This window comes from Podarcis melisellensis (genome assembly GCF_964234715.1).
Source record: "Podarcis melisellensis genome assembly, chromosome: 15".
NCBI classification, from domain to species: domain Eukaryota; kingdom Metazoa; phylum Chordata; class Lepidosauria; order Squamata; family Lacertidae; genus Podarcis; species Podarcis melisellensis.
The window spans coordinates 14,916,878-14,931,511 of NC_138532.1; the positions used below are offsets into that span (position 1 = coordinate 14,916,878).

Sequence of the window (14,634 nt, forward strand, 5' to 3'; positions counted from 1 at the left end):
AGAGAAAAACCACCATCAACACAGTGGGGGGGGGGGAGAGGGCATGGATTTGCATTTGCAGATTTTTATGCTTAGATGGAAACTGAGAAATAATTATAACAATATCAACCAGCAGAGTACATCTCACCACCATGCGAAAGACTGAGACCAGGTGACCTGTGTGCCTGGTCAGTCTGCTGTACAAGTGTTATCTCTCGATGGGCAAAATGTAAAGGTAAAGGACCCCTGGATGGTTAAGTCCAGTCAAAGGCAACTATGGGGTGTGGAGCTTATCTCGCTTTCAGGCCGAGGGAGCCAGTGTTTGTCCACAGAAAGTTTTCTGGATCACGTGTCCAGCATGATTAAAGAGCTTCTGGCACAACAGAACACCGTGATGGAAGCCAGAGTGCACAGAAACGCTGTTTACCTTCCTGCTGCAGCGGTACCTATTTATCTACTTCTACTGGTGTGCTTTCGAACTGTTGGGTTGGCAGAAGCTGGGACAGAGCAATGGGAGCTCACCCCGTTGCGGGGATTAGAACCGCTGACCTTCTGATTGGCAAGCCCAAGAGATTCTGTGGTTTAGACCACAGCACCACCCGTATCCCTCTTGATGGGCAATTCCAAGGCCCTCCTGCTCCCCATGTTTAGAGTGCTTTGTCATTTATTTACCACACTTGGACTGGACAGCCCATCAAACAGAAGAGTCCCCCAAATAGAGGAGGCCCTTTGTAAGGTTGGGTGCACCAAAACTTTCCATTTTTTGAAGGGAATGGAAAGTTTTATAAATGCAGGATGAGCTGCACCAGATGTTCCCCACTTTCTCTTCCTGGGTACATTTTTGCGTATTCCAAATCAGAGTTTGAAAAACGCTCATCAAAAATAAGAGCACTGGCACCACACATTGTGGCTCTCTCTCCATCCTCTCAGTTTCCTCTGTCCTTTACTCCTGCAGCATTTTAAATATAGAAATTAAAAAGGCGCAAGCCAAGAGCATAAAACAACAGTTAATCAAAAGCTGAGTAACATAAAAACCACTCCAGCTAGAGAACAAAGAGCCTTTGTAATAGAACAAAGCCAGAGCCACTAGAACAGAGTGCTGAAGTGGAAGGAAATGCAGTCAGAATGGGGACACTCAACCTAACTCAAATCTTGGTACTTGCCCTAAAATCAAACTATTGGCCCACCTAGCCCAGTATTTATTTATTTATTTGGAAATAGTTTTTATTTGATTTTACAAGTATAAAATTATAACAAAACAAAACACATATCCATATTTAGAGATTGCTCTGAATCTCTAGACTTCCCACCTTCCCCTCCAAGGGTCCCATTGTCAACCTTTTCTACTTCTTATAATTCGGCAATTCATAATTTACATCACTCCATTTTGTTCAGAATATTTGCTACATTACAAGTGTTATTGTAATCCTGCTAACGTTTTCATCTGCTTACAGTGGTCTCCCTGATAAATTATAAATTTATCCCATTCCTTAGGAAGTTTAGGTCTTCTTGGTCCCTGAGTTTTCCGGTCAGTTTTGCCACTTCGGCATAGTCCAACATCTTAGTTTGCCATTCTTCTGGTAGGGACTTTGTCCTCTTCCCATCTCTGGGCTAGTATCATCCACACGGCTGCTGTTGCATACATAAAAAGTCATTTCTGTTCCTTTGGAATATCGGCACCTACAATTCCTAATAGAAAAGTTTCTGGGGGTTTTTATAAATAAAAGTTATTTTAAACATATTTTCAACTCATTATATATCATTTCCCAGAATGCTTTTATTACCTTACACATCCACCACATATGAGAAAAGGTACCTTCTTTTTCTTTACATTTCCAGCATATATTTGTACTTTTTCTTATACATTTTTGCTAACTTACCAGGAGTCAGATACTACTGGTACATCATTTTCATATAATTTTCTTTCAGCGTGAAACATGCTGAGAATTTCAAATCAGTTTTCCATAACCTTTCCCAGTCTGAAAGTTAGATATTATGCCCCAAATCCTTAGCCCAGTGGATCATTACAGATTTAACCTGTTTGTCCTTTGTATGCCAGGCCCACCCAGTATTGTCTACTCTGACTGGCAGCAGCTATCCAGGGTCCAAAACTTAAATCTGCATCAATGAAAGTATAGTGTCCCAATGAAGGGAAGTAATAGTAAACCTGAATGAATCTGACAGTAAAGTAGTTTATGTTAATACAGTGGTATGTCGGGTTAAGAACTTAATTCATTCTGGGGGTCTGTTATTAACCTGAAACTGTTCTTAACCTGAGGTACCACTTTAGCTAATGGGGCCTTCTGCTGCCGCCATGCTGCCACCACGAGATTTCTGTTCTTATCCTGAAGCAAAGTTCTTAACCCGAGGTACTATTTCTGGGTTAGCAGAGTCTGTAACCTGAAGCGTCTGTAACCTGAAGTGTCTGTAACCCGAGGTACCACTGTATGATTCAGATTTATGTGTGTTTTCTTTAAGAGAGACAGAAAGGGATTATCAACCAGGAAGGTATTATTGATAGGACTCAAACGAGTTAGCAACCCGCTTGCCGCTGCCTAAACTCAAACAGGGGATCATTTAAACTCTGCTAAATTATATAAACGTTCCCACAGCTCACCCCCTTGGCCCCTTACTCTGGGCGGTGCCCCCCTGGGACACTGCCACCTTGGGAGGCTGGCCCCGTCCCTAGGTGAACAGCATGCTAGGTGAACAGCTAGCTCCGCCTCTGCGTAGAAGATGGAGCTGTTCAGCAGTGCAACAGACTTCATTGGAGTAGTGGGCTCTCTTTCACTGGAGGGATGCGGGTGGCGCTGTGGGTTAAACCACAGAGCCTAGAACTTGCCAATCAGAAGGCTGGCGGTTCGAATACCCGCGACAGGGTGAGCTCCCGTTGCTCGGTCCCTGCTCCTGCCAACCTAGCAGTTCGAAAGCATGTCATAGTGCAAGTAGATAAATAGGTACCGCTCCGGCGGGAAGGTAAACGGCATTTCTGTGCGCTGCTCTGGTTGCGCCAGAAGCGGCTTAGTCATGCCCAGAAGCTGTACGCCGACTCCCTCGGCCAATAAATCGAGATGAGAGCCGTAACCCCAGAGTCGCCCATGACTGGACCTAATGGTCAGGGGTCCCTTTACCTTTACCTCTAAGCAGAGACTGGATGGGCACATGTCATGTATGATTTAGTTGAGATTCCTGCATTGCAGGGGCCTGGACTCAATGACTGTTGGGGTCACTTCCAACTCCAACTCTATGATTCTATATTTTCCTTGCTAGCTTTGTTTTTCATCTTGAGAGGCAAGTGGATGAACCTGGGACATTCTGCATGAAAAACTCTCCTACTGAGCTATGGCCCCACCCTATTTACCAGGTTGCAGTTTACCCACAAGGCTACTAAACCAAGGAAACCATGCAGTATTAACTCCGACATCTCTTTTTCGAGCACTTTAACACTTAAGGAAGGGGGAAGAAATTTAATTCAGCCCGCATTTAAAGGTTGAACTGTGTAATCAGCATTTCCTGTAACGATATGCAGTCTGAAACATAGCCGTTTCTCCAAATGCACACTTCTCTGAATTTTGCAGTTCAATTCTTCAACCAAATAAGTCATTCATAAATGCATATACTAGGGGAAAGTGTGTGTAAGTGGAAACATAAGTGGGGGAGGGATTAAAATAAAAAAACACATTAAATTAGGGGAAATGGTTTGCAAAAAAAAGGTTATAAGGTGAAAGTCTGTACAAAACGTGCATATTAGAAGAATGAAAATGCAGATTAATTTTAATGCAAACTTTAAAAAAAACACAGAAAAGTTTGGGGAAATGTGAGGAAGTGAATTTAAGATTGGGAAAATGATAAATTGAAATTGACAGATTTGTCTACCTCCTATTAACTATCTCCCAGCATTTTACATATCCTAACTGAGCCTTCTGTTTCCATCCCACTTATATAAATAAAATAAAAAATTCCTTCAACCTACGGATTAGTGAACCCCTTTTCATAGAGATTGCTGTGCATATTGAGAGATTCACCCTTGAAGCAAGACATTGCTGTGAAGCACTTTTTCTTTTTCATGTATAAACTGCTAATTTGACATTGTTATTTCTGCTCTTGTTGCTGCTGTCGTGTTTCTAATTTTGCATCTTCACATTTTACACTGCATTTCCTGATGGGTCACAATGCCAGAATGGTGTGGTGTGAACCACGTATTTTCTTTTCATATTTTCTTTGCAATAATTTCTGTAGAGATAACACTAACAAATGATAAAAATTCACATGATTGTTGCTGCTGGTGTTTAGCATTTAACCAGCAGCTCAATATGATTTAAATTATAATCTGTTTTGCATTCTCCAAAGTCAGTGAATCTACCTGTTATTGTGCCCATTTTACAGATGGAGAACTGAGGTTGAAACTTAGCAAGTAAGGTAACCCACAACTGCCTAGTAATTTAATGGGTGGCTTGGGATTTGAACCCGTGCCCAACACCGTAGTGCTGCATGGCGCAGTGACTCTCAAAGGCCTCTTCACCCAACTCTGGTATGTTGCAGAGTAGTGGGTGTATATCGGATGAAATTTTAAAAGCGCATCGAGAGTCTTTGCGAACGAAAAACTTGTATATAAATGCTGTTGCAGCTAAATGGGACTCATTACCTATAATAAGATGCAATGATGTTCTGGATTTTAGGAGTGTTTCCAGATTCCTCAAATGACACTTCTCTGTCACCAACTCAGGCACTTACAATAATGCGCCAGTGGGGGGTGAAAACACCATCGCTGGATATGTTTGTGTGCATATGTTTTTATACATCCATCCAGTGGGTGTGAATAGAACACAACTTCTATATATAAACCCCATTACAGTATTACACCGCAATTTCTTGTCATTATCCTCAGTAAAGATCAGGCTCATCTGTAAGCAGCAATGAAAGAAAGTGGAATAATGCTGGAAATGATAAACACATTCACTTAGCGGAGGGTTTTGTGGGTGTGCCACAAGAAGTGTACTTAGTATATCTTGCTAGTAAAAGGAGTTACATTACAAGCATGACTTCGTATCACCAGAAATATTCTTGCCTATAGTATATTGGAGTGGCCCACTGGACTTCCTTTGCAAACTTTACTAGCCTCTTTTGGACTACCACCAAACACGCTATACCTATGTTTAACATCAACCAGTTATTCTCCAAATATTGTTCGACTCCCATCAGTCCTAGGCAGCGTGGCCAATGGTCAGGGTGATGGAAGCACAGAACCCATAAATCAGGAAGATATGAGTTTGGAGAAGGCTAGTCTAAAGTAATAATCCTCCACTTTTTAAGATCTGGGACTCACCATTATTAACAACATCCTTCAAGAATGAGCCATGCTTCGTTTTTTTATCGTTGTTGCTGTTTAGTCATGTCTGACTCTTTGTGACCCCATGGACCAGAGCACGCCAGGCACTCTTGTCTTCCACTGCCTCACACAGTTTGGTCAAACTCATGTTAGTAGCTTCGAGAACACTGTCCAACCATCTTGTCCTCTGTCGTCCCCTTCTCCTTGTGCCCTCAGTCTTTCTCAACACCAGGGTCTTTTCCAGGGAGTCTTCTCTTCTCATGAGGTGGCCAAAGTATTGGAGCCTCATCTTCAGGATCTGCCCTTCCAATGAGCACTCAGACCTGATTTCATTCAGAATGGATAGGTTTGATCTTCTTGCAGTCCATGGGACTCTCAAGAGTCTCCTCCATCACCATAATTCAAATGCGTCAATTCTTCAGCGATCAGACTTCTTTATGGTCCAGCTCTCATTTCTGTACATGACTACTGGGAAAACCATAGCTTTAACTATATGGACCTTTGTCGGCAAGATGGTGTCTCTGCTTTTTAAGATGCTGCCTAGGTTTGTCATTGCTTTTCTCCCAAGAAGCAGGCGTCTTTTAATTTCATGACGGCCGTCACCATCTGCAATGATCATGGAGCCCAATAAAGTAAAATCTCTCACTGTCTCCATTTCTTCCCCTTCTATTTGCCAGGTGGTGATGGGACCAGTGGCCATGATCTTAGTTTTTTTTCATGTTGAGCTTCAGAACATATTTTGTGCTTTCTTCTTATCCAGTTCTAACTGTAGCTTCTTGCCCCACATAGAGATTTCTCAGGAGACAGATGGGTGATCAGGCACTCCCATTTCTTTAAGAATACACTGCAGCAAAATGTTTTAATATGGAGTGCTCCTGTTTAGGTTGCTAGCTAGCCATGTCTACTTCTGGGAAGCTAATTCTATTCCTTTTCCTTCCTGTGATTCTGTGGGCAACAATTTTATTATGAAAATGGCCTGCATTGTAAGAAACTAAGCTGTAACATTTCAGAAACATGAGTGTTTGGATTTTTCTGCAGTGTTTCTCCATTTGTGGAATGCTCTCCCTGGGGAGGTTCAGCTCACACCTTCATTATCTCTAGGTGCTAGGTGAAAGCATTCCTCTTCAGTCAGGAAGGGGGGATTATTGAATTGTTTCTGCTTCTGTTTTTATTATATATATATATTTGTTTTTTATATTGTAATTTGATGTTGTGAACTGCCCTAAGATCTACGGAAGTAGAGTGGTATGCAAATTTTATAAATAGCAATAATAATAGGAAGATATGGAGGGAAAACACTGTGCTTGGAGAGTCCAGGTAATATTATTCCCTCTGGTACAAAGCTGGACCTATCAGTCACCAAAGAGCTCTCCTTCCTCACCTGTTCTCTCCATCCTTATACAACAAGCTTGGGGAGAAATGATTCAGTTTTTGCAGGCATGCTGTCTGCACAGAGTTTTTCTGTTTTTGATCTCTGAATCCCCCCCAAACAGCTTCAGTGCTCTCTGCTCTAAGGAACTTTGGACAGTTCCAAATCTCTACAGAGCATGCCAGGCCACATGCCAGTGGCAGTCAAGGCTAGAGGCAAAAGTGGACAAAACAATGTGGATTTTGCCCACTGTCTACATGCATTCACACCCCCCCCCTCGCTACTTGCCACCTAGGCAAGGGTTAGCAAACTTTTTCAGCAGGGGGCCGGTCCACTGTCCCTCAGACCTTGTGGGGGGCCACACTATATTTTTTTGGGGGGGGAGGGAATGAACAAATTCTTATGCCCCACAAATAACCCAGAGATGCATTTTAAATAAAAGCACACATTCTACTCATGTAAAAACACGCTGATTCCTGGACCGTCCGTGGGTTGGATTTAGAAGGTGATTGGGCTGGATCCGGCCCCTGGGCCTTAGTTTGTCTACCCATGCAATAGTTCAAGGAAAAATTCAGCCAGGCAAAATGTGCTCAAGGAGGGTGTCAATGACAGCTGACAAGGGGTCTGATTCGGGACAGTGTGTAGCCTGGGGAACACCCCAAAGGTAAGACAGAGAGGTTTGGAGGGCTGCATTTGGCCCAAGGGTCTAAGGTTCAGCACTCATATTCTATGCACGGCTGGTCCTTACCTGACTTTCAGCCTGGGTGTTTCATCTCCCCGAATGTGGCGCCTTCTTGTGCAACATGGAATTATTGAGTGAACAACTGACAGGACGTTTGTCCCGCCTCCCCTCCAAAGCCACCCTGCACATAACCATTAGCACCTCTGCAGAAGGAAACAAAGCAAACCATCTCTCTGAATTAACCTCTCAGCACCGGGTGACTCTCACCTGCCACAGGCAACGGCTGATGGGATTAGGTCAGCCTCATTAAATGTGGATAATCTGATAATAAGCACTCTGCTCCCCTGCCCGCCATAACAACCTGCATTATAAATTCTTCATAAAGAGGATGTATTCTAGCAGATGCATTTAATCTGCTTCAGACTTAGCATTAGTGGAAAGGGAAAAAAAATATTCTACTTCCCTCATTGCCTAACAGGATTAGTTTAAAATGTCTTCCTTTTTTAAAAAAAAGAAAGAAAGAAAGAAAGAAAGAAAATAATAATAATCCCAAAGTCTGCTGTTGTTGTTATCAGTTTAAGAAAACACATACAATTTTGCAGTTGTCTATTAAAAATTAATTGTTCTCTGCATTGGGAAATTGAGGCAAGCGCCATGCCCAAGAATATGTTAGGGTGCAGAATCAGATACTGATTAGCCAAAGCAGTGGTTTCCTTCTTGGGAAAGTAATTTGTAGCCTCCAGGTTCTAGGCATCAATGTGGAGCATGGAATAATTGGGAAAATGCTTTTTAAAAGTTAAATCTATATATAACATACTTAAAGAAATGGATGATCTGAGAGTTTGCAAGGATAAAATGATTGGCTACCTGTTAACGATCCTCAGGAAGTCAGGAAGCTATTACGAAGCTATTAGGAATAGGTATCTGTACGGATACCTGGGAAGTCGGTTTTTTATGGAATCTGATCTGAATGGACCTTATATGCACCTCCCATACTAACGGTAATTACACACCAGATTCTGTACTTTGTCAATGTTCTGAGACAGTCTTCAGCTTCTTTATAAAAAAGTATCAAAATACATTTTAAAATGCATGTCTGGAAGAAAATCCATTTAGAGATGCATATTGGAAAGCAAACATGCTACAAAATATGTATTTAAATGCAAACTTTTAATGTTTAAATGCAGTTTAGTATGGAAATGAGATAAAGCAAACAGATGTTGAATGAGGTTCTGGGAAAGGAATACAGACCAAAGATAGACTGATTCCCCCATTGTTACAGATAGATAGCCGTGTTGGTCTGCCATAGTCAAAACAAAAAAAATTCTTTCCAGTAGCACCTTAAAGACCAACTAAGTTAGTTCTTGGTATGAGCTTTCGTGTGCATGCACACTTCTTCAGATACCTGAAGAAGTTGGTCTTTAAGGTGCTACTGGAAAGAATTTTTTTTGTTTGACTATGGCGGACCAACACGGCTATCTATCTGTAACTGGAACTATGGAAGGCACCATATTGAGCCGCATGAAATGGAAGTCCATCAGTGTATCTGAAGAAGTGTGCATGCACACGAAAGCTCATACCAAGAACTAACTTAGTTGGTCTTTAAGGTGCTACTGGAAGGAATTTTTTTTGTTTCCCCCATTGTTAGTCATCTGTGGGGAATCTCATTCTCTCACATCATGTTTGGGGCATCAAAAAAAGTCAGATGCCATCTTATTTATTTAAATTAAATATTTAGTTCAATGCATCTGTCGGGCTTCCTGTTCTTGTTAACACCCCCTGAGGGAGCCGCCAGAATTCCAGAATGGTTCCTTACTCCAGGTTTCACCTGGTGGATCCTCAACTTCCCATGAAGGAAAGGACTCTTCTCACCACAATGTCCCTTTTGTGATTCACAATGCTTGCAAAATTCCCTTTGCCATCTCTTGTTTAACCTCTGAGACAGGAACGTAAGAACATAAGAAGAGGCTGCTGGATCAGGCCAATGGCCCATCTAGCCCAGCATCCTGTTCTCACAATGGCCAACCAGATGACTGTGGGAAACCCAAAAGCAGGATACAAGCAGAAGATTAGCTGGTATTCAGAAGTTTTGCTGTTCCTCTTAGAAGTGTAGCTAAAGGAGCATCTCCACCCCCATCGTTCTGCCCGGACACTGAGGTCCAGCTCCGAAGACCTTCTGGTGGTTCCCTCACTACGAGAAGTGAGGTTACAGGGAGCCAGGCAGAGGGCCTTCTTGGTAGTGGCGCCCACCCTGTGGAATGCCCTCCCATCAGATGTCAAGAAAATAAACAACTATCTGACTTTTGGAAGACATCTGAAGGCAGCCCTGTTTAGGGAGGTTTTTAACATTTGATGTTTTATTGTGTTTGTAATATCCTGTTGGAAGCGGCCCAGAGTGGCTGGGGAGGCCTGGCCAGATGGGAGGGGTATAAGTAATATATTATTATTATCATCATCATCATCATCATCACAGCTGCCTCACTGTTCATCCCTCTTTTGTCTTTGCACATAAGTGCAAGCTTCCCTCCTCTGTTTTTCTTCTCCCTCTGATTTTGTATTCTGTTCCCCTGGTCTCTCTAGGTCAGAGGTTCTCCCACTCTTTGCTCCTTACTCTGCATACTTGGTACTTGCCAATCATCCTTCCTCCTTGTCTTCCTCTCTATGTTTACCGCTTCTCCTATCACACTCTTCCATCCTGCAATCCATCCTTTATGAGGCTGCAGAAAACACGTGAAGCTGCCGCTCTGCCATCCCCATGGCAGTATTTTATTTATGCATTTATATGCATTTATTGTCCACCCTTTACCATGCAGTCCCACAGTGCAACATATTCCATACAACCCAATTCAACATTTGAACCATGTAATGCATAAACCTGACTCAACCATATTCTAAACCGAATCAAAATGAGTCAGAAACAGCAGCAGCACTGCAACTGAACGAATACTCAGATCTCGTCCTCCACTTGCAAAGACCTGTGAAAAAAATGTAAGTCTTGGAATGATGTCAAAATATATGTAATGATGAGGGGAGGGCATGCCATGAACTTGTCAGCACCAGAGAGAATTGAGTCTATTTATACTGTATCCTTCAGCACCAAAACTAAATTAGAGGTATCACCAAAATACTAAACTACAAATGCACACAAAAGGGAGAGGAGATGCATTCTTCATAGCCCAGCTATGAGCTGAGAATTAGACAAATTCAATTGAAATCCACACTCTTTGATGTGAGGACTTTAATGTTCTTTAATTAGTTGAAATTTGGAGGGGACAGAGCAGGTAGTGTGAATTCAGAGAAGTTTAAGATAAATAGAGAAAATATGATTAGAACGTATTTGAGCAGAATAGTAAAAGCATGTATTTGGTTGATGGAGTTATTGGAATATTTATACCTTGTTTTTATATCATACTCTTGTACATCGTCATGGCTGGCAAAAGCACTACAAATTATGGTGTGACTTGTGATGGTATATGTGGAGTCCAAGTGAGCCTCCTCATGAATTTTTGGTGAGATCTCATGAGATTTCAGCAAGATCTTGCAAGATCTCACCAGAAATAGATGCTGCCTCTCTGTTGGAGGTGGAAGCAGCAGGACAGCTGTGGCACCTGAAGGGAGTGCCACCTGGGGGGGTTTCTACCACCTGAAGTGGCTGCTTCACCCCACCTCATGGGTAGGTTGGCCTTGTATGAAACTAATCATGAAAGAGTTCTCCATCCTCACCTTCTCTCTGTACCTTTATATGACAGGATTGTGGAGAAATGTTCAAGTTTTTGCCAACTTGCTATCTGCACAATTTAAAAACAACAACACCTGAATCTTTGAGTCACCCTAAACTGCCTCAGTGGTCCCCATTCTAAGGCACTTTGGAAAGATCCAAATCTATAGGAAGCAGACCCACTTTGGTTCTTAATTCAGCATTCATCTGATGTGTCCCCCTAATCTTTAGCTTCTGACTCAGTCAGAAATGGAAAGGTTCCTTCCTTCTGTGAATCATTCACTCTCTCTCTTCTTTTGATTGCCCAGACAATTTGCTGGGATGTGTGGAAAGACCAGGAAGAAATGAGGGGGGAAGCTCTTCTGGCCCATTTCTTAGTCTTTATTATTGGCACAGTGAAAGGAAGCAAATGTATGAAGTAATGAAAGGAAGAAATAAGGAAGGTTTCAGGCCAAAAGGCTGAGCTGCCCATCAAGTTAAATTTTAATATGAATTGTAAGGAATTTACATAGTTCCTAGCTAAAGCAGAGCAAAATTAAGCTGCTTATGAGTGTACTAGTGTATAATCAAAAATATGCTTTCACTTTTCAGTAAATGTCAACCTGGGGTTTAATAAAACCCCATGTTGTGGAACAGGGAACTGGCCCTCACTTTCCATATTTTGTGGGGCATGGGGAGAGATGTGTTTCGACAACTGCCAAAACTTGTTCACTTATGACAAACTATTGCCTCTGAAGATTAAAATGAAACTGGATGAACCCAAGCAATAAAATAAGATAAAACTGTGCTAAGGCTGTCATTTTATTTAGTAAGAAAACAGTATGTTCAACTAAACAGCAAATGGATGAATCCCCCTATTTTAAACAGTATGTTGGGGACTGGCAGGGCTCTGACAAGGGTATGAAGAAGGCAGGGGGCCCAGGCGCTGGCCCAGAGAGGGGGGCAGTGATTTATGTTCAAGTGAAGGGCAGGCTGGTTGAATCCCTGCCATCTACTGCCCCACTGTCTCCTAGAACCAGGAGGGACTTATAGAGCACAGCAACAACTTCCATGCAGGGGAAGTCTCAAGCAGCATCTGTCAGATGGGGGTACATAAGCCCTGTGTGTGTGTGTGTGTGTGTGTGTGTGTGTGTGTGTGTGCAGCCCCACTGTTTTTTCAGCTGCTCCAGTGGGCACTTGGGAAAGTTAATGCCAGCTACGTAGACTCTAGAAGTGTGTGTGTGTGTGTATCTGATGCACCTTAAGAGCTTCCGTAAGCGTGTGTTTTTGTCAATAAAGAATTAACTATGGGCTGTTTGCCTTCCTTGGCTGGGTGTGTGCAGAGTACAGCACCCATAACTTGCAGCAGGTTTGAGGAGTCTCTCATTTTCCAGATACTGTTGTATTCCAACTCCCATCAGCCACAGCCAGCAGGGAGGATGGGAGTTATAGTCTACAACATCTGGAGGGTCACAGGTACCCAATCCCTGATGTTCTACCAAGATCAGGACTCCCCTTCAAGTCCAGGTTTCATGTCTGCACAGCTAGTGGAGCAAAACTGATAAGTCTGCTAACTCTGAATATTTGCTTCTGGGGATATTCACATGAAGATGAGGAGGATATGGAAACTCTAGAACAGAAATCAAGAACCAGTGACCCTTCAGATGAGGGTTGACTCCAACTCCCATATTCCCTGACAAGTGGCCATGTTTGGTGAGGCTGGCTAGAGTCCAGAAAGATCTGGAGGGCAGTGAGTTGTCATCTTTGTTCTAAAAGCTACGCAAAGCTTGTTGCGCTAACCAGCACACTGTTAAAAGGCTCCGGTTGTAGGTATTGTGCTTTTGGGGGATGGGGAGAAATGAGATTCTAAAGTTTTGCAGATAAATAGGAAAGAGTCCAAGATTCTGGAAGCCAGCACATCTCGTGTGCCCCCAGCATAAACATAATAGAGTCTTCATTTTTCAAGACACCTCAAAGTTAGTTGTATTATTCTAGCTACATTTTTCATAAATTAACTATGCACGTATCTGAAAAGCAAACTTGAAATTGCTTCAAGGAGAGCTGGCAACCTGACCTACAATTAGCAATGTTTTGGAGTCATGAAGTTTTATTTTCATCTTGACAACTATTATTTAATATATATTGCTTTTTATAAAATCTCTATCCTGCTTAATGAATACGATATATCTGAGCCAGACTGGAAAATACTTCTCCCTGATCTGACCCAGTGCATGGAGTGTAAACAGTTTCATCCCATCCACCCTGTGTCCCTGTGTCTGTATCTCTGTTGCGTGGCCTGTTGTTGCTGGTGAGTGACTGCTTGGGTTGGGAACTGTTTGTAAGTTAGCACAGGCCTTCCACTCAAGGACTGTGGGAAGTAAATGCCATTATCAATCAATCAATCTCCTTTTTTGTCATAGAAAAAAGTGCATCTAATACATGTATCAGAACACAACACAGTTAACAAAACACAGCAGGAGATACCTTAGTACCTAAAAGGAGCTTTGAGGGAGCTGCTCTGGAACAAACTGTCCAAATTGAACATTGATGGACGTTACTCTTTCTCATCAGAAAACAACACACTTCCATGTGCTGCCAGGTGAAATGCTCCCCATTAGGCAGGCTAACCCCCAAAATCATTGCCAACAAAGGGGTAAACAAGGGTTGTGTCTTAGCCCCGTATTTATTCCACCTTTTCTTAAACTCCCTTGCTCCCTGTTTACACAGGGTGGATGGCCATTGCCCGAAGCTCAGATCCATCCACGTTACCATCTTACTATATGCCAAACAACGCAGTCATCTTGTCTCGCACAAGGGTTGGCTTGAAGCAGCTTTTGTGGAATATTGTATAGCCATTATCCAGGAAGACCACTAGTGATATATTTGAGTATTTTTAACTGAGAGCTGTGACAACAAATATAGGAGAGATAAGTACCGTATTTTTTACTCTATAAGACTCACTTTTTCCCTCCCAAAAAGTAAGGGGAAATGTGTGTGCATCTTATGGAACGAATACAGGCTGCACAGCTATCCCAGAAGCCAGAACAGCAAGAGTGATCATTGCACAGCGATCCCTCTTGCTGTTCTGGCTTCTGAGATTCAGAATATTGTTTTTTTCTTGTTTTCCTCCTCCAAAAACTAGGTGCGTCTTATGGTCTGGTGCATCTTATACAGCGAAAAATACGGTACACAGATGCCAACTCTGCACCCACATTAACTTTGGCAGCACTATTACAGGTAGGGATATTGAAGAATTCTGATAAAAATGAAAACAAGAGTGGAATTTGCTGATGTTTGGAATGGAATGCAATCCAGAGACTATGATAGATATTCCTTCTTGTTGTTGTTTTCAGTCCACAAACAGTATGCAATTGACTACATTCCCCCCATTTGCACTTTGTTTCCTTTGCATTGAAATGAATGGGGTGGAATAATAGAACGACAATTTACACAATTATTTGCATAAATTATGTAAGTTATGGCATTTCTCCACAGTGAAGTGACTAATATTGGTTTTGGCGAAAAGCGAACTGCATTGGAATGGACTGCCTGTGACAAAGACAGGGTTGAATGTAATG

The 14,634-nt window shown here is 42.3% G+C and overlaps 1 long non-coding RNA gene across 1 annotated transcript in view; it reads left to right on the plus strand.

Annotated features, from left to right (window-relative positions):
* LOC309358310 overlaps window positions 1-14,634 on the plus strand; it is a 40,501-nt gene that overhangs the window by 25,531 nt on the left and 336 nt on the right. The window lies entirely within an intron of this gene.